We start from the raw sequence: 20,803 nt of genomic DNA on the forward strand, positions 1-20,803 counted from the left end.
TTGATGGTCGTTCTCTTTCTGAACTATTTACACTGCATATTCAAGTTTTATACATATAAAACATATTTAACTCCACATGCAGAAGAATGTACTCTTAAGTACCGCTACACTGGGTACTGGGTAGCCGTTTTAAACTTAAACGATTTGTTTACCAGATCTGAAATGCTTATTTTGTTATACTGCGATACGTCAATTAATATCATTGTTCGGTGATTGCAGACTGTTATACATAACATTTACATGTAAATTTTCTACACTATTTAATTTTCCCAACTCTAAGAAATTCTTATTTTTGTTCAAATGAGGATTGAGGGCGTGATTTACGAAACTGGTTCCGTGAAACAGCGACAAATAGTAATGTTTTAAACGTCAAGGTACTGTATTCTGCCGACTGTCGATTAGCTGGGCGGCGCTCAGCCTGTCATTCCGCCGAATCTTTATTCTATGATTATGAACATAAATATAATACTAATAGCCTGGGGTCCCCAGGTAAACAATGTGTAACAAGTGGAAATATAGACTGTCAAGTATTTATGTCGCAACATGTTCGCGATCATTTCCATTTGTTTAATTTTACTGACAATCCTTGAGTTTCTTGAACCAATAAATCATTAAAAATGTATGTTTTATCAAATGATAGAAGTTAATTTTTATATCAAGCCAGTTTTAAAGTTTTATCCAGATTTACCAATTCATTCTGTCGATCGAAATAATTAAAGTTGCTTCGAAGAGAACTTATTAATCAAATTAGAGGATTATCTTATATATTAATCAAATTTTAATTTGCAGAATGATTTGAAAAAGGTGAGTAACAGGTCGAATTTTATTAATATATTATTGGTGTTGTTTTGTACATATTATCATGAAACGGATCTTTCGCCCGCCGATTTGATTTTTTTCAATTGTTCGAATTATATTATATACATATTTACTATTGTGGGACATGAATTGATGTAAATAGTAAATTTATTTCATTGCAAAGCTTTAACTTGGATTGGTTATTATCTTAATATAAAATTGACATTCTGCAACATAATAATATTTACTTATATTATTATTAGCGCGCAGTTTGAGTACTTGAGTAGTGAAACGAACATTTTTGTCAAAACTGGTCAAATATATTGAACACGAACATTATTTTTGACATGATTTGACAAAATCGATGGTATGGTTAGAAATTCACAATCAACAATATTTTAAATATCCCGAGAGATCAGATACCGGGTTCAATGATCAAATTCAAATATCATAATTATCAATACTTAAAATTCGCACAAATAGGCACAGATTAGTAATTAATATTCACATAAACTTTCTGTGCACAAATAGGAAATCGTCATGAGAAATATTAGATAAAAACACCGAAAGGGATTAATACAAGATTTAACGAACTTAAATTGAAATGTCATTATTGAGGTCAAGGGATACCCCTACGAAATTGTAGTCTAGAGTATTCAAACTGTAAGTCTGATTCCAAAAATCGATTCTATCCTGCAATCACTCAGCCAGACAAGGATACATATTTGCCACTTAATTGCTCTCAAATCTAACACAAACTCATGGATACCTCCTCCGAATTCCCATTAGAAATAAATGTTCTCGTTTCTAGTAAATGCCACATTTAGCTATTGGAGTGGAGGAATTTTAAGTTAATTAATGTCTTCTCTTGAATTTACCTGGCAACATACCAAAATGCTTCAAACCAAGGTTTCGTTAGATGGCGCCTTTTCATCAGGCATGATTCCTCCGTTGTCTTTATCTACAGGGAATAAGTTATACAATATGTCATTTTATTATTATTTATCCATAACTCATTCAACAAGTGTTTTATCAGTTAGATTTTTAGAAAATACAGTCTGTATTGTATTGTGAATATTCAACCAAACTTAAATTAATTTTTTTTAACGGTAATTTTAAAAACCTGCAATGTTCCCAGCGTTCTGTAGTGAGGTCTGGTTAGGCGGTGAGTTGTTTTTCTTGTCAGTTGTTTTCCTTCCTTGGTTATCACCTGCTGAAAATATATTTGATCAGGATTCCTCACTGTGGGTACTGGGTCCATTGCTTGAAAGTTGACGAAATAGTTATAAATAGTTGGATAATTGTTAATTAGTTGACTAACTTACCTGCTGTGGATGTTATGGTCGGGTTCTGTAACGAGACTAGTAGCGAAACAACCGAACGAGTTTTGGAAAGGAGGAATTGCCGGAAACTTCTGATCGTCAGAACGTATATGTCAAAGTTGGCCACAACATTTATCATCAACAAGAAAGTGCAAAATTTAAAGAAGAAAAAAATAATAAATAACTCGGAGGGATCCTTCATGCAGCTGATGGTGATTTGGTAAACAGTGAAAGGTAAGGTAGAGATGCAGTAGACAACAGCAGTGAGGGCTACAGTGAGGTTTCCTTGCCATGGAACACTTCCGCCAACTCGTCTTGCAGATTTCCCTGCATCAACTAGGTACTTCAGTATAGGAACTGTAGTGGTGACGATGATTATGTTTGGAACTATACCGAATATAAAGAATATTATCGGTATTATTTTCTTCCAGGCATCAGAGTTGTAACCGTAGTTACAGTTGTAAACTCGGTAGTCAAAGTGAACATCATCCTTGTCTACAGCGAGGAAGAGTATTGGAAAGATAAGGGTGTAAGCCCAAATTAAGCTGCAAACTTGATGGGCTCGTTTTGTTGACCAACTTGCTGCTCGGAGAGGATATCTGAGTATCAGGAACTTGCTTGTAGTGAGCATTGCGATGAGAGACATGCCAGCTGGGAAAGCGAGGTAGTTGACGTATACATTAACATAGCAAAGTGCTTTTCCTAGGACCCACGAGTTGGCCAGCAAGGAGATAGCAGCAGGAGCAAGGTCAGAGATAGTTTATATTAAATCAGAGACTGCAATATGCTGGATTATTGTGACTAAGATTTTGTTAATTTTGAAAGCGTCCCTCTGGAACGATGCAATTAAGATTAGAGTATCTCCTATTAGGGATGACAGGACGCCAAATAAATAGTAAGACGCCAAAAAGTATCTCTCTGCATTGTTCTGTATGCCGAATTCGATGTCCGAGTAGTTGGTTGAAGTGGTCATCAGAGCTGAGTTAAGAACGGTATATGTCTGTCGGCGGTTACAATAAGGCAATCGCTCTAATTTACGTGTTTTTCAAATCCTACAAAGCTACAATAAACAGCTAACCCCACAATATCAAAGTCCCCCTAAAATTCTCATGACAGTGTGTTTTTATTCACAAAATGGGCTGCTCAAATCATACAAGAAACTATTCACCCGCAAAACCTGGACAATTTCTCATAGAATTGTATTCTGAATTGTATCTTGACAATAATTGATAATTCGCCTGCATATGCACAAATCCAGATTTGTACTTGAGATGGCCTAGTGAGCCAATTGTTGCGTGAAAATCAAGTTCCTTCATATTGGATAGCAGTTGTAGCATGTAGGTTTATAACCTACCAGGACGTGCGCCGAGTTGGAACAAATATTTTACGAGTATCACCCGTTAAGATAGCAGCTGAAGGAGAGTCAAGTGTTTCTATCCGCATAGTTCTGTACCCCTTATATTATTGGATCTCCAGACAGAATCTTTTATCCAGGAGAAATTGAGTGATTTTCAAATAGTATGAGCAGTGAAACGAACTTCTTTGTAAAAACTGGTCATGTTTTATTGGACACTAACATAATCTGAGAAAAATAAAAAATAACAAAAATAAAATATTAATCAATGCGATTTCGAATTGCACAGAAACTGGCTTACCACATGTAGTCAATAGTTATGTACACTATGTATAATTGGCAAAGAAAAATTACCCTTTTATTGTCAAAGATTACAAATCTGAGCCAGGTGTGTTCATTATCACTATCAGGTTTGTCAGCTGCAAATAATTTGCCAAATAAAATAGACTCTTAATTAAGCGAGAGTTCACAAAATATACTACTTGTTACTGTATTGATATATGTATATTTGTGATGGCAACAAAATCAAATATATTATGGCACTAATGCCTAGTCTGTTGTTAGGAGAGAAATCATTGAATCGATTTAATGATCGAATTTAATAGGCAATTTGAGCAGCCTGTCATTCCGCCGAATCTTTATTCGGTGGAATCTCTATTATATGTTTGTGAACATTATAGCCTGGGGTCCCCAGGTAAGTGCTTGTAGATTAGCTAAAATCATAGTGATATTTAAATAAAATGACATTATAAAGTTTGTGAATAGGTAGAAATAGAATACTATTCTAACAATAGCGATTAAATACAGGTGGTTCTGCCAACCACTTGATTCACGATGTCAATCCTTCGCATCTCGCCGATCTGCATACGGATTGATGCATTCCAACAAGACACGCGCCAAAGACGCGCAGTTTACTGAGTGATGCCACCGATTTCTTTAGACACATTGATGTCATTATAATTTAGCGTGACCGGTAATAGTCTGGAAATCAGAAGGAGACAACACATGTATAAATTACTAAAAAAGGAGTATCAGTTTACAGGATTGACTTCGAATAGATGTTAGATAGGAGATTAATAACTCTCGTGCCAACTTTAGAGACGGTAACCACATTAAACTGATTGGGCGACATCTGTCCGACTCAGAAAATAGGTTATTCGGACAATAGTTTATTCGTATCCTACTGTACGATTTTCTTGAAACTTTCCATTAAGTATGATGGTTTGAGGACGGATAATCTGTGTAAGTTTGAGCGAGTTTCTATGTGCCAAATTTGAGATATCACTTCAAACACAAGGAAATAGTGCTGTCAGACAGATGTCCTGTTACCTAAATTGAAATGGCGTGTGAATTATTCATTATCATATTAAATCATGACCTATATCTCCTCCGTATAAGTTTTCCTAATCAAATCGTCGTTTACACACGAGACTGCGAGACAATTAAACTTATGTAGGTTAGTATGATATCTAGAGTTGAAATTTCTGCATCCACACGTGTTGATAGATCCAACGAAATAACAAAATATACAGATATACAATTAGTGAACTGACAAATAATCCAATGGGTGAACATAACTTGGACAACACAGACACGTAGCAAACTTTTCTTTTACCACAAACTTTTCGAGCAACAGAATTTAACTTCCCGGTTCATATGCAGTGTTGCTGGTCATTTAATTTTATTCCCATGTGTAGCAATGTCACGGTCGTGTTTTACCCAGGTGTATCTATCACTCAGAATTTACTTTTTATTACATCTAAATAATTTATCTAAGAAAATGTGAATCATACTTATACCGATCTTAGTAACCCAACGGATTAAACCATGTTGAGTGAATGAGAAAGATATAGTGTCTTGCTAACACACCCATACCACTAGCATTGGCGTGAATATCCCACTTCTTCGATTCTAGACTATACTTAGGAAATAACTGGTAGTTCCTGTCGCCCCATGAACTAAGGAAACTACTAAAGACATCAAGGTAAAATAATTTAAATTTGGAACAAAGACTAAAGAGTAATTTGTTCATAGAGACCACATTTTGTTCTCCTTTGAGCCTTTGGGGGTTACCGTTAGCAGGTATAGGGAGAAGGGACTGGACAAAGATATTTGCTGAGGGAGCTAAGGATTTAATTTTGGACATAAAGTTCTGCAGAGGGCTTTTAAGGTGTATAATGCCAGTCTGACAGTATCGTATGTCGTTAGTTCCTACACACACAAACAGTTTCTTAATCTCTAAATCAGGGTGGTCTCACAAATTGCTCGATTAAGTGTAATACAGCATCAATCTTGCGACCACCCTTTATACTTATAGCGACTTTGAAAACTGTCTGTTCACCCTTGGTGGGGTTTTATATTTCCAGTCGCTCGAAGTATCTCCAGCGAGGAGTATGATCTTCTTCTTAGGGGGGCTAACGGGAGGCCAGTGTTAGGAGGGGGAGGATGATGAGGACGGGTAGAAGGATGATGAGGAGAAGGACGAGAAGAGGTAGGAGTGGTGTGGGTCAGTTAGGTTCCTAAAGGAAAGACTGTATCTAACACCACCCGGAGGAATTCTATGCAGTAGTCTGGATTGACAACCAGACTTCATGATATTGAGAGACTGGTCTGTCGCTGGCACAGATAATTCTGGGGAAGAAGGGGTACCTTTCCTGCCTGTAGGGTTGTTGTCGTTCCTTATAAAGTCCAGTGTTCTTGCTGCACCGAACGACACCGTACAAATGTCACTGTCCTGATCAATCAATGGTTCGTTGTCGTCATGGTAGTTCAGGTTAGCTCCTTTACAGGACATACATCTGACAAGACAGGCTGTCATGTTTCCAGAGGTGGCCTTATTGCTGTTAACAAGGTTCATCAGCTCGACAATTTTGGGGAACTCGTTGATCGGCTCGGGCTAGTTGACCACCCTTCCATACTTATACGAATCATTGCGGGGACTCAGCCACAAGGTCTTTACTTTCTTTACTGTTGTGCGGTCTTCATCGTTATAAGTTCTTTCATTACCCCATCAACCAGGGGCTCTGGAAGGTCAAGCTAGACGTGTTTCACAAGATCCGAAAAATGCTTAGGCTCAGGAGAAGTTGACGGTGATATAGGTTTGGGAGTGAGAAAGGACTCTGTAGAGGGAGTGGTAAGGGGTTCTGTCGGATGATCTTCCAGAAGGATTTCAATGGCATCTTTGAAGTCTTCTTCATTGTCATTAATGAGGGAGAGAATGTGATTTTTTCTGCTCTTGAAAGGCACTGAGAAGAAATTCAGTGATGAAGGTAGGTAGAAGTGGGGTTGGGTTAGCTTGCATCAATGGACAAAGTTACACCAAATGATCAGGATGGCAATCAGGGTACTAGGCAGCAGTCATCAGACATTCCCCGTAAAATGGAATGTAACGGCCTGAAAATAGAGACGGGCAGAGGGGAGTTAAACTTGTCTGCGGGTAAATTAAGTACCAATAAAGATCAGAGGGAGAGAATGGATCAATGATAACAATTTAAAGTTATAAGGTAAAATGTGAATCTAAAATGGACTATATTCAATTACTAGCCTGATTGAGAAGTTTAGGACTCCAGACAAGCGGGGGGATGCTAGGAGAGCTGCCGCTGCCTACCCTTTATGCAAATTTCACAACCCCGGGACTTCGGCTGGCTTTTACTCTGACATCGGCTGACTTCCATTGCCATAGTTTTTAAATTATGTTTCTGATCGAAGTTGCAATGATGCTAATAGATTTGATACAGCTCAGCAGTCACTGTCTTCAAATAAAGAGTGTTCCAGTTCTGCAGTCTCAAATGTTTTCGCCCAGCTTTTCTTTTCATCGTGGTTATAGAAGACAGACCTGAAAAATACTTGTATTATGATAATATAGGTAATATGCCCAGAATGAGTAAAATTGTATTATCGGCAAATTTACTTATGTGAAAACTCCAAACAGAGTTTTCAGAAGTAACCGCACACGAGCAACTGCACGTAATTTGTGTGGAAATATGTAACTCATTTAACGAAGTCAGTTAAATGAACCTACCTTATTTACCGATGGCAATTTTTTTGCTTGTGATGAAGTAGTCCTCTCAATATATGTATGTAATTTGTTAAAAGAGTAGGATTGTAGACTGTAGTCATAGTCCATGTATAGCGACGGTAGTTTACCAGCAGCTCCCTGTACAAACAGAAATATGGTTGTTATATAATACTACTTGTTAAATTATTGAGTACAATGCAGGAATACACTAACGTGTCTTATATTAACACCTAATAGACGTATAATATGTACTCATAAACAATGATAGTCCCAATTGTTTGTAATTGCTTATAATTTAAACCTTCTTATTAACTCATTTTGATGACTGTGTCTGACCTAAAATTGCACGAGAAATAGATAAAATTATGCGTCAGACAGGGCTCGACCAGGATACCGGCGCAGCCGGAATTTTAAAAAAAATCTCAACACTTATTTTACTTCGGACATTCCAACAGCCACATTGTTACACAAGTGTGTAACCAGCCAATTGCAGGAAGCCGAAGGATTCAATTATACGTTAGGCCAGTGACGGTTAAGGTAGTGTGTACCGTACTTTCTTCGCCCGAGACTTTGCTGCAATGGGCAGCTCCTCATTTAACCCTCACACCCGATTTCTCGAGTATTTGGCTGAGTGGACCGGGGGGCTGCATAGACCACTCAGGATCCTTAGCTGAGCGTCGACGACGCTCACCCCACGGCTAGTGACAGAGTCGGGAATCGAACCTGGTACCTCAAGCAATACCAGGCCCGGATTAACCAACTGAGCCACTAAGGCCGGTATTCGGCAATTTTGTACCGGTACCGGCCGGGATTTTGGTTTTAGCCGGGATTTCAGCCGGGATTTTTCCAAAATAAATTCAGTTTTTTTTTCAACGTAAATTTGAGTCCAAAATTCGCAAATCTGTTAACATTTTCCTAAAAAATTTTGATGAAATCATCGAACAATGGAGACTGGAGTCAATCTAGGTTTAAAATAATCATGGGTTTCATGACGTCGATTTTATATTTTCGTTTACGAATAATGGAAAATGCTAGAAATATGACTCATGACTTAATTATTGTGACTAAGTGTCACGGCTCACGGTCTTGTGTTACCGAGGGACAAGTAAAACAGAGTTCTCCGGGTAAATAAAGCATTAATAAATGCTATTCAGTATTCACCCTATTTAATTATTCAGGTAAGGTTATTTAAACTGTAAAGTATAAAGCTCCAACGTCAAACTCCATGTTCAATTAAATTAGTTTAAGGACACGTTCATTTGAGTTTGAGAATATTGGTAAATATAAGTGACCCTATTAAAAGGCACAGTGTAGTTGACTTTGTCACACTATGAAATAACACAAACCCTTGATGGTTAGGATAATCGTCTCATCCTCTAGGCTAGCTTTGTCACTTAACCATATCTTAATCAGGTGATAAGATATCGCTTAAATACGGCCGGCACGGAAATGGTTACATTGTCACATTATAAACATGTGACGGAGTAAATATGGACCCCTTGCTGCCGTTTTTGACCAAATTTTTGAGTGTCCAATTGATTGGATGGGTACATATAACCATTACCTACATATTTGAAGACTTTTTTCGTTAGATGGTGCACTCAGGTTTACTCTGTCACACATTTAAGAAAACATTTGAACAATGTTTAGGGCACCCTGATAAGCAATGCTGAGTAGTGTAGGTTTATTTGATGCCCTGGAAGTGCTAGGAATTGTTATTATATCATATAGTCGTAAGGAATTAAAACACAGAAGGCACAAACAAGTTTACTTTGTCACATAATCTTGATGATATCTGAACATGTGTGAAATTGAACAAATAATGATATACCAGCTTAAACCCCTTATATTATGTACTATGGATCAAACAACACTGCTAGTACCACGCACAAGTCACATAAATCATTATCCGGTGGTAATATGTTAACAGTGAAACTGAGTGGAGTTGGGTTAGAAACATATAAGAGATACGATGATTTAACTTGTAGAAGCTTTCAATAAACATGTGTTAATCGTCGTCAGCTGAATGTGATGAGGTGGACAATGCTTATATGTGATTGAGTGGTGTCAGGGATGGAGGGTGGGGGAGGTGTGGGTGGGAAAGTGAAAATTACATTACAATGTCAATAAAAATTTAGTCTTCTGTTGAGGTTGAGAAGGAAATGCCAGCTGGTCTGGACTTTAAGGATTTGGCAATTTTAGGAAGGATGGGGTCCCATATGTTAACAGTCCCATAATATGTTAACAGTGTCACAATTAAACTACCGCAACATGGTCAAAAATAGGGTAATTTCGTCACAACAAAATTATTATAATTCTGTTAGCTCCTTGCTGGCAAAATAACTAGTTGATTGATGATAAAGTTACATAGTATTCTAATAGAGGTATAGCTCTTCAAAATAGGGGCAAGACATGTACATGTTTACTTTGTTACATCAGTAATTATTATAAGAGTAATAATCATCAGATTAACCGATCTTTTTCGTAGTTTGGATCGATTGATATAGGCATTAAAGCATACTACGCCAATTTTAACACACTATCTTGATATTGTTGGGGCAGGGACAGTTAATTTTGTCACATTTTCAGCGTCTTTGACAAATTAATCTAAAATTGTTAAACTTGAGCTCTGATGTTCTGGACAATATTCTACCAATCGTTTCTGAAAGAATGTTGAATTCTAATAGAGTTATAGATCTTCAAAACAGAGGCAAGACATGTTTACTTTGTTTGTTGTGGCAGGAAAAGTTAATTTTGTCACATTTTTAGTGACTTTGAAAAATGTAACCTAAAATTGTTAAACTTGAGCTCTGATGTTCTGGACAATATTCTACCGATTGATTTCTGAAAGAATGTTGAATTCTAATAGAGTCAAAGAATATATAGATCTTCAAAATAGGGACAAGACATGTTTACTTTGTCACATCAGTTATTATGAGAGTTATTATAACAGACTATTTCATTCTATAATCATTGTTTTTAACCTATTTACGATTTCGTATCATTTTTTGTGACAATGTAAACATCAACTGATCTTAACTGATCAACTACATTGTCATCATGTAAAGTTTTCCCGCCTTTCAAACCAAAATCAGTTATAAATAATTCGCCCAAAATTTAAAATTCCATATATTGTGACAGAATTGACCTCATTTCCAAATAACCAAGTGCAGTTATTATGACAGACTATTTCATTCTATAATCATTGTTTTTAACCTATTTACCTATTTTTGTGACAATGTAAACATCAACTGATCTTAACTTGCATCAACTACATTGTCATCATGTAAAGTTTTCCCGCCTTTCAAACCAAAATCAGATATAAATAATTCGCCCAAAATTTAAAATTCCATATATTGTGACAGAATTAACCTCATTTCCCAATAACCAAGTGCCTGTATTAGCTAACTATTCGACACAACATATTTTAGGGCTATGATTGGTAGATCAACTATCAAATAATGAGTTAAAAGGTTTTTGAGGACACCTCACAATAGAATAGAGGTATGGTATTCTGAGTGTGACAAAGTTACCCTAATATTGCCTTGTAACCGTTCGATCCGTGCCCTTTAACCAATGTTGTGTCATAATTGTTAGATTAACCTAATCTACTATATTTCAGACCAAGGAATGATAATTAGACAACTGCAGTTAACTAAGTCACACAAAATGTGACATTTGAACCATTATAGTGCCTAACAACAATAGATTTTCTTTCTGAGCAGTGCATATGGGAGTATGGGTTACCTCGCTAATGTTCAGAACTTCTGAACGTGCTAGGTTAATAGATGTCAAAATTAAGCCACTATCGTCGAAAACGCTATCATTTTTGTTTACCAATATCCTCAAACTCATATGAACGTGTCCTTAAGTAACCAATACCAGATCACAAATATGAGTTCTGTGTCAGTTTTGACTTATATAAACATAATTCAGTTTGTCATTCTAAAGAAGTAACGGAGAAATATTGGAAAAATCCCGGTACCGCTCCCGGAACCGGCCGGTATGACGCTGATCCCGGCCAGGTTTTCATTTTCATCCCGGTCCCAGCCGGGATGGAGGTAATCCCGGCCCGGTACCGGCCGGGACAAAATGTCGATCAAATGGTCTCAGAACTCACTAACACTTCCTTCTTACTCAAAATTGATGTTTTACATTATGACGAGCAACAAGCAACATATATTTTGATCCTTCGGTTCTAAATCTAAGGCAATCTGAGGTTATTTGAAAGCTTTCGTTCAGAAAATAAATAAAACCTTCAAATGGGGGTAACAAGGAGTAACAAGCGTTGCAAGTGTTCCATAATACTAAGATCTTTCTCCTACTGAGCAGAACCTTCCCCTTAAAAGTAAACAAATCGCCTCTCTACGACAATCCAGATCTATTAAGTAGCAGAGACGATCATTTAAGGAGACTTCGATATCTATCAGGATCATGATTATACTGCCGTGAGAACTAAGCACTCCGGGATTTAACACATAATATTTGGTTTTCTCGATTTCATTCATATTTAGACATAAGTCGGTGTAGATAATTGGTTATACGTAGAATAATTGGACATAATTTTATGCTAAGTTGTACTTGCGTCTGCGGAAATATACGTGTGAACTGGTCATACCGCAAATGCTGAAAAAAGTAGATCTTACCTATCATAAAATCACCGCCCGTACCGTACACGACTGAGTTATAACTGCGTCAAGAAATTCTGTATCATAATGATGTATTGCCATGGCAACCAAAACTCCATCGGGAGATCGGCTAGTAACGCATAATATACCTACAGTATCAAAACATATCATAGCAACATTCCAGAGATTCTGATTAGCTTATGTGCGTGTGTGTGTGTGTAAGAAAATACAGTCTGCTAGAACATTCCGTTTACACATGGTAAGATAGTAAATAGGCCGATAATAACTGCCCATTGCATTAACAAGTTGTTCAATTTATCTCCGAATTACACACAAATTTCAGAAATGATAGATCTGTGCCGAACTAAGATTTTCTGAAAGTCTCGTAGACTTTAATCAATTACAGAGGGTGTGGACACTGGCCACCCCCTCTATTTCACTATTATAGTTGAAACTAGTATAGATTACAATAATTTTACAAAAGTCGAAACAGTAATATATATAATATAAACACCAATTTGTAGGATACTTTAAATCACACCAAAATTGTTCCCAGATTAATGCAATGAAATCTGATGATGTCTTTTCAGTGAAAAAGAGGCCACACTGTAATTGATTAAAGTTTACGAAACGTTTAGAAAATGAGTTATATTACTTGCAACTATAACTAAGATAAATTGAGTATCAATATCCGGCCCAGTAAAGGCTTACTGGGCTTATCGACCTAAGAGGACAGCCCCCTGAGTGGATTGCAAGACAGTCTCAATTGTGATCTGATGGGCCCAGTTAGAAAAGCCTGATTGTGCACAGAACATCAGCTGTATTTGTTCTTAATAGCTTGATCTGCAAGAAGAAGCAAGGCGCTTTAAACTGGTGTTGAGGTTGAGGGTAGATAATAGATTTCGCCAATCTCTTCCTTCAAACCATTTCCGATGGTTTGATCGATGGTTCCTGTTATATATGACAATCAAGGCTAACCAGCCTGAAACGATAACACCGCAAACGTTTGCTATACATTGAGTGATGCATCACGTTTCCATCCAACACATTTTAAAACGGTCATAAACCGGCTAAATTTAAATAACCAACTTCAGATTTTACAAGGGCCGAACAGGGTTTTAATATTAAATCTGATAAATTTAGTCAAACATATTTCTGTTAACACAGTTATATAACTATAGACTTAGTCGGCTGCTGGACAGTTCCGCCTAACCTAGATCAAGCTCAGCTCACGAGAAGATTCAAGATTTAAAACCAATTGTGAGCTTAAGATCATAGCAGTTATAGACTTAGAACCAAATTATATTGGCAGATTATTATCTCTGTAATAACAGACTTTACGATATCATGGAATAAAGTAAATCATGAAATATCTCTTTTACGACACAGGACTCCGTGTTTAAAGAAGGATTGATTAACGGCTGGAAAAAATGTAACTGGATATCTGCCACAGTGCTGCTTTTATTAAGGTTGAAGTAACTTTTAGCACATAAAGAAGTCTGGTTTGCTAGGTTTTAATTGATCGTATAATAGTAGTAGTAGTAGTAGTAGTAAATCTTTCAAAGTACGAAATATCTCTTTAAAAGAGCATCCTAGGCACCTTATAGATATCAAAACGCATAAAAAAGAAAAACAAAAACATCAACCATCTTCTAACTTCTTCCACTCCTCCCTATCTAACGCTAAAAATCTAAGGTCTTCGAAATCAGTCAAATTCTTAAGTCTAATATCAAGATTTCTACTAGTCAAGTCTTTTCTAATAACATCTAATAAGTTTAAACATGGTCTACCCCGTCTCCCTTCCATAAAAATATCAGAATTTATAGCAAATAACATAGAGGTGTATGCTGGTGAGTCTTCCTGTCCTCTTAAGATATGTCCTAACATTCTCCATCGAAACTTAGAGACTCTCACAGACAAGGGAGTGATAATAACAAATAAAAATAAGTTAAGACTACAAAAACGGTCAATAGAAACTAATTATAATACCTGTATCGAGAACTCGACTTCAAAGTACTATCATTCTGCCAAATTATGTCATATCTTGAGACTATTGATAGCTTCCTGAAACAGTTTTGAGTCAACATTTTCGTGATATTCTAGAAATTGAAACCAATTCTCATCTTTTAAAAAGTAGATTGCATTAAATGCCATAGAATGGAATTTATTGAAATCTACTTTTTTAAATTCTAAGAATTTGTTGATTTATTAAAATTCTGTCTCAATTAAGGGTACACGCAATGTAGTTCGACACACGTTCATGCTAGGCACCCTTTTAACCCCCTCTATGGTGAAGATGAGGATGGTAAGTACAAGTAATGTGAGGAGAGGATGGGTACCATTTAGTACATTTAAGCTGTAGGTGTAAAGTAGCTCTTAGTCGAGGAGTATATAAATGACGGCACGACAAGGTTCTGCAACAGATCTCTGAACATGTTATCTTGTGAGCGCCGAGTGAACACTTAAATAAAAACAAGGCCAGCGATGGAAGACAGTTCATTGACTGCTAGGCTGGGAGGGAAAAAGCAGGTACAGACGACCGAAAGGAGTCGTGGTTTGGGATCCTGAGTGGGTCTCGATATTGGATAGTGTTGTCATATATCGGGCCTTATAATATTCTCAAGGTCACCAAGACGGCACAGTCTTATGGCGGGAGGTAACGGTACCATCTAAAAAACAGATTGCTGAATCATACGAGTAAAAACTCTACCTGTACAGCAGTCTTACAGCAGACTGAGATTAAAGCGCAAGAATGGTGCTGTTATAATTTTGCGTTTAAAGTTTTAGCACCTGGAATCTGTTAACAGTTTTTAGAGAGCTGAGTAGGCTAGTACGGGATAGTAGGGAAGAAGTAGCTCACTGTTCCAGATGGATCTACTTCTCATCAAGGAAGAGGGAGTGGTAGGTTTTTGTGAAAAATCATGATACGAACTTTGATGAACCCATAATAATATAGTGCAAGGATAGCATTCTCATAAGTTCTACCCTTGCTACAGTGCACAATGTAAATACTTAGTGATATCAAGCTGCAATCTAAAATTTATTAATTGAATCTCATTATCACTTCAAATCTTACCTGTGCAGTCTAGCCTGATTGCGACATCGTTAGAAGTGAGAGATAAAAGACATTCAATTGTAATCCAATTCTGCGAGAGAAGATTTGCCCAGACAGCTGACAAGAATGTATTACCATACTTCCTGTAAATGTGGTAGTTATTAAGTCCTATCAACCTTGGATATTATTTCAGTATGTTGTTTTACGTGGGCAACATCGTAAATTACACACACTATAAACTATAGCACTAATCCTATGCTGCAGTGTCAATAAAAATGGAAGTACAAATCACAACAAAATGTAAACGAGCACACAAATTCAGGTTAATCCATGCTAGTATAGTTAGTTAATCTAAAAATAACCATAAGACAAATTAACCAATCTCCAAGCCACATTCTTGGTTGTAGCGAGATGCACCACTGGGCCTGACATCGTGAATCAACATTCTTGGTAATTACGTAAGACACGAAGGAAACGTTTATAAAAGTTCACTAAAAGAGAACTAAGTGACTTATACCGGCGCCTCTTCACTGTAAACAACACTGGAAACTTTTCCCGTGCCATCTCTGCTGCCGGGTCATCCCAAGACTCTCCTAACCCACTGAAGGAAGACCAACGTCATGTCTCAGAGTACGGTCTAAAAAACTTTGTGTTAACATAAAACTTGGCCTTTATCGTGCCTTTGGTATGAGATCCCATAGAATGCAGCCCTCTACAGAGCGCTAGAATAACCCTAAAATTCAAAAACAAACAAGCCTCACGAGATCAAGTCGCTGTAATGTCCTGGAACATTCAGGACAGTACAGGAGACGGATCTAACAAATTTGAAAATAACGAATTTCTGACAATCCTCAAACAAGCAAACATTCTGTGTCTCCAAGAAACTAAGAAGCAGGTTAAAATCGAAGGATACCTTTCCTTTAATAGCAACCGCAAAAACTCTCGCTCAGGAGGGGTCTGCATTCTTGCTGAAAATGATTTAAGAAAAGGTGTTTCCTGTGTGCCTTGTAGTGAATCTGACGATATTATTGTTGTTAAACTTGACAAAAACTTTTGTTAGCTTTATTTTGATCTATTTTTAGTATGTTATTATATTAGCCCTGCATATTCTACCTATGTCAAGAAATATCCAGACTGTACTGCTAAGACCTTCTCTGCTCTTGACACCCTCTGTATTAGACTACGTCAAAAAGAGGCATATCTACGAATTATCAAAATACCTGATGTTCGAAAAAGTCTGACAAGGTTTCGTATCAGCTGCCACAACCTCTACATTGAAAGTTGCAGATACGAAACCCCCCTTGTACCAAGTGAAGAACGTTGGTGCACCTACTGCTTTTTCAGCAAAGGGCTCAAGCCTATTGAGGACGAAAGTCACGTATTGATTGACTGTTTGCTCTACTCCTCAGTTAGGGAAAAATTCAATTTCCATCCCCAAAACATTGTTGACCTAGTCGGTTTGCTCTCCAACAAAACTTTAGATCCTACCACACTCACTGCCACAGCAAGAGCAATCCATTCATTTCTCTCTGTGAACGAACATTATACAGCCTATTATAAGAGCCCAGACTTCCACTCAAATACTGGCAAGTGCATAATGCTATAGGACCTTAAAATAAAATTGAACCATACAAACTCGATTTATCTATTTTTCTAAAACTAGCATTATATAACATTTCTAAATTATCCCTACACACTTGTAAATAATTAGAATTGTGTAACCTAAATTATTTCAGAATTACAACTATTGTGTACTCAGTAAAGTAATTATCACTTTTGTATCCTTTGTATCCTTGTATCCTTGTATCCATGTCTTTATAAAATCACTCACTCACAAAATTGCCGACCCAATATCTATTGAAGTGGCGAAGATCGGCCAGACCGAGTATTACCATCCCATCCTTCTAGAGTTCATCACAAGTAGCACCCACCTTGAAGATTTTTGACACCCAGACACACCCCATTGGCACACCCCAGCTCAACAAACTTTGGATATAATCTTACATGCTCCCGATTGTCCCGAAGGAATCCCTGTTTATCATCAGCACTTTCACTAGGTCACCAGCTTTTTCACTGAAATCATCAGCCTTTTCACTGAAGTCATCAATCAGCCCTTTCAATAAAGATTTTAGCTCGTGTTCTAAACTACAAAACTTATCAAATTGTTCAAGTTCTAATAAAGCGATCACGACTGTTCTGTCAAAGCACTAGCAACTACTCAACTAGGAAGGTTCTTTAAAATTCTTTGAAGGGTCATAATTACTCAAATCTCTTGCTAACAATCAAGTTGTTGTTCCTAGTTCTACAATTAAACGAATACAAAATTACAGCCTTTCAGGTTTACATTTTTTGATATCCAGCTCAACATACGGCTTTGATACCAATAATGGGTATATACCGATGATCGGTGTTAATAAATATTTGATTATATTACCATGAAACTTAGTATTGAAGTTTAAACTCTTTCTTGTGTAAGAATAACCTAAAGAAAAACGTACTAGTGTACTGTTACCAGTTACGGAAAGCAACCATTTAATTAAATTGAAGATAAATAAACAGAATACAGATGCACGATCCACAATACAAATACCAACTTAATCGACGGACAAATTGAGGAAATGAAAATTTCGTTTGGAAACGAGCTATATATAATGCTAGGACGTAGCGCTCGACTCCAAATTGAAGTAAAATTAATACGCGATCTAACGAGTTGAACTGCCACTTTTTTGGCAGTTCGAATGTTGGAATTTCCACTACTGTGGTTGCGAGAAGCACTATTGGATGCGCGCGCGCGACCCAGTAGTGCATCGCGCTACAACCAACCACCTCCTTTATACTACTGTATAAGTATAAATTATAGAAACTTAATAGTCAAACCCACGCAGTAGAAATAGAATGGCCTCTAATATTAATAAGGATTTCGTAATATCACCATGACGGAACACTCTGAATAGAATTTGTATACGTTGTATGACCCGCCGCGCACGAGTGCGCGGCTCCCCTGTAGCGTAAAAACGATAAAGTGGGTCACGACGTGATACAAAGTCAAAACAATATTACACGGCAAAATGCGCTATTGTACCTCGCCGAGCTGCGATGAATTGACATCGTCAATTAACACTGCACTGTAATATAAGCGCATGGGCTTTGGTTAGAGCGAGTGTAAAGTGGTATCACGTGATCAAGACAGTTTTTCGCTGATATCAGATATGTTGCCAGGGGAGTGTTTTAACCATATGTATAATATGGAGTAGAATTCGGAATCAGAGTTTAACGGGTGATACCCAGAAAACCTTACTGGCCAGGGCCTAACTTCAAAAGTAAAAGAAATAGCGACTTCCGGTTTTTTGCAACATGTTCGTCTTGTAAAACATAAAAGTAAGGTTTCCTTGTCATACATTGTATGACCCGCCGCGCACGAGTGCGCGGCATATTAGCATAATTTAAGCCCTCAATCTTTCCTTGTCATACGTTGTATGACCCGCCGCGCACGAAGTGCGCGGCTCCCCCTGTATCGTCAGGACGATAAAGTAGTGAAACGACCGTGGGGGTCGCAACGTGATACAAATCTTTCCTAATACTTCGTTCGAAACATACCAAAAATGACTATCATTTACAGATCCGTTTACAAATCCTTTGGGTATGAAATTGATCTAAATCGGTGTATTTTTGGACGCTGATTCCGAATCACCCCCATGACATAGTGCGTAAAAATACTTCCCTGGAGAGTTATGGGCAAAAAACCGTTTTGGTCACGTGACAGGCTAATAAAACATTGTATCACGTTGCGACCCCCACGGTCGTTTCACTATATATTCGTCCTGACGATACATGACAGGGGGAGCCGCGCACTTCGTGCGCGGCGGGTCATACAACGTATGACAAATAAAACATGAATTCGATTGTTAAGGGCTCGGGTTAGGGTCAAGGTTGTGGTAAAGGGTATGGATAGGGTTAGGGTTGGGATATATTAGGGTTTATGTATGATGTTAAACCGTTTCGTACTGTGTACGGCTGTTAAACCATAAAAACCAAAGTCACGTGAAATTTTTGGGCGAGCGAATTAGTAAAAGCCGAATTAGTAAAATACAGGGTACTTGTCGTAAAATATTTGTTCCAAGACCATCGTTACTTTACTGGGCCGCGCTCAGCCTGTCATTGCATTCCGCCGAATCTCTATTAATGAGCATAATAGCCTGAGGTCCCTAGGTAACGTTACTGGGCCGCCCTCAGCCTGTCATTTCGCCGAATCTCTATTCTATGTTAATGAACATAATAGCCTGAGGTCCCCAGGTTCACATAGCCATGTGTATACGCGTACTGCGTGACGCGCTTGTTTCACAAGTTTGCCGCCTACGGCGGCCGCGCGCTACTGCAAGCGAGAGGGCTCTGGTTAGAGCAAGTCCCCAGGTAAAGACCATCGTTACCTAGTTTGATTCACGATTGACGATGTCAATCCTTCGCAGCTCGGCGAGGCCCAGTGGTGCATCCCGCCGCGCGCCGATCTACCGAAAAGATGCGCGGTGCGGCCCAGTAGTGCATCGCGCTACAATTACTTAGCTTGCTAGTTTATTTAATTGCTCACTTCTCTCACGTAGAAAAGAGCGCCGGGCACAGGGACTGGCGTGCCAAGTAAAGACCGTCGACGAGCCCAACTCGGTGCACGCGTCTTGGTAGGTAATAAACCTAAAAAGCAGCGTTTGAAAATACATTAAATTATTTAGGTTCGATTTAATTGACGATGTCAATTCATTGTAGCTCGGCGAGGCACAGTAGCGCATTTCGCTGATTGTTGCGAGAAGCATAATTACATTCGAATAGATCGAATGTAAATTGTTTTAGCAGTAGTATAGCACGCTCGTATCAAAAATTTAAAATTCATGGGACCAATGTATCAAAATCTTAAAATTGGAATATTATAAATTTAGGCCAAGGGATTTGAATTTGACAGTGAAAAGTGAAAAAGGCCCAGTAAACATTCATTTGCTTTTAATTTTTGAGGAGGTAGTTGCTTTGTTTAAATCCAAAATACCACTGTAGCTTTTAATTATAATTGAAATATCTACAATTTACTTAAATGAAATGTAAACTGCTGATATCAAATTAAGAATGATGAAGAATTTTCCACGAAGATTTATTCACGGGAATTATTCACGGTCTCAAAATGTTTACACGATTTACACGATTTACACGATTAGAAAATTTATTTGTTATACTGGAATAATAACAATTTTAAAATATAAAATAAATCACTTCCCTCTGAAGTAGAACAGATGATGGGAGAGCTTCAAACATGGCGATGGAGGGAAGCGGTGTCTCACCGCTGGGAGGTAAATTAATACCCGTATCGCGATGGTAAAATTTTATGATATGAGATCTCAAGTAAAAAATAACACAAAAAATAAAAAGTGAATGTTGTCAGTGTAGTGAAATCGGAGGCAACATTAATAAAGACGTATACACTTAAACCGTTACAATTATAGTCCCCATCTTGTTTTAAATACTCACAATAAAATACACACAAAAAACACACAAACGTCCCCAAAACATTAACTTCAATTTATATTTCCCTAGTTGAAATTAACTTATTTTATGAAATTGATACATTCGAGAAGATATCGTGATTAC

The 20,803-nt window shown here is 37.6% G+C and overlaps 1 long non-coding RNA gene across 2 annotated transcripts; it reads right to left on the reverse strand.

Moving 5' to 3' along the window:
• Nucleotides 1-4,476: 4,476 nt before the first annotated feature.
• On the reverse strand, nucleotides 4,477-16,224 carry LOC134826486 (uncharacterized). 2 transcript variants are annotated; one of them, XR_010161705.1, is made up of 4 exons: nucleotides 15,197-16,224; nucleotides 14,110-14,184; nucleotides 7,496-7,630; nucleotides 4,477-7,309 (listed from the first exon to the last, which is right to left on the reverse strand). It is a non-coding gene; the product is annotated as an uncharacterized LOC134826486 (long non-coding RNA). The 2 variants fall into 2 exon arrangements; XR_010161704.1 differs by having other exon boundaries at nucleotides 14,110-16,224.
• Between the last annotated feature and the right edge of the window lie 4,579 nt (nucleotides 16,225-20,803).

Source organism: Bolinopsis microptera, chromosome 1 (assembly GCF_026151205.1).
Source record: "Bolinopsis microptera isolate Bmic1 chromosome 1, MBARI_Bmic_1.0, whole genome shotgun sequence".
NCBI classification, from domain to species: Eukaryota; Metazoa; Ctenophora; class Tentaculata; order Lobata; family Bolinopsidae; genus Bolinopsis; species Bolinopsis microptera.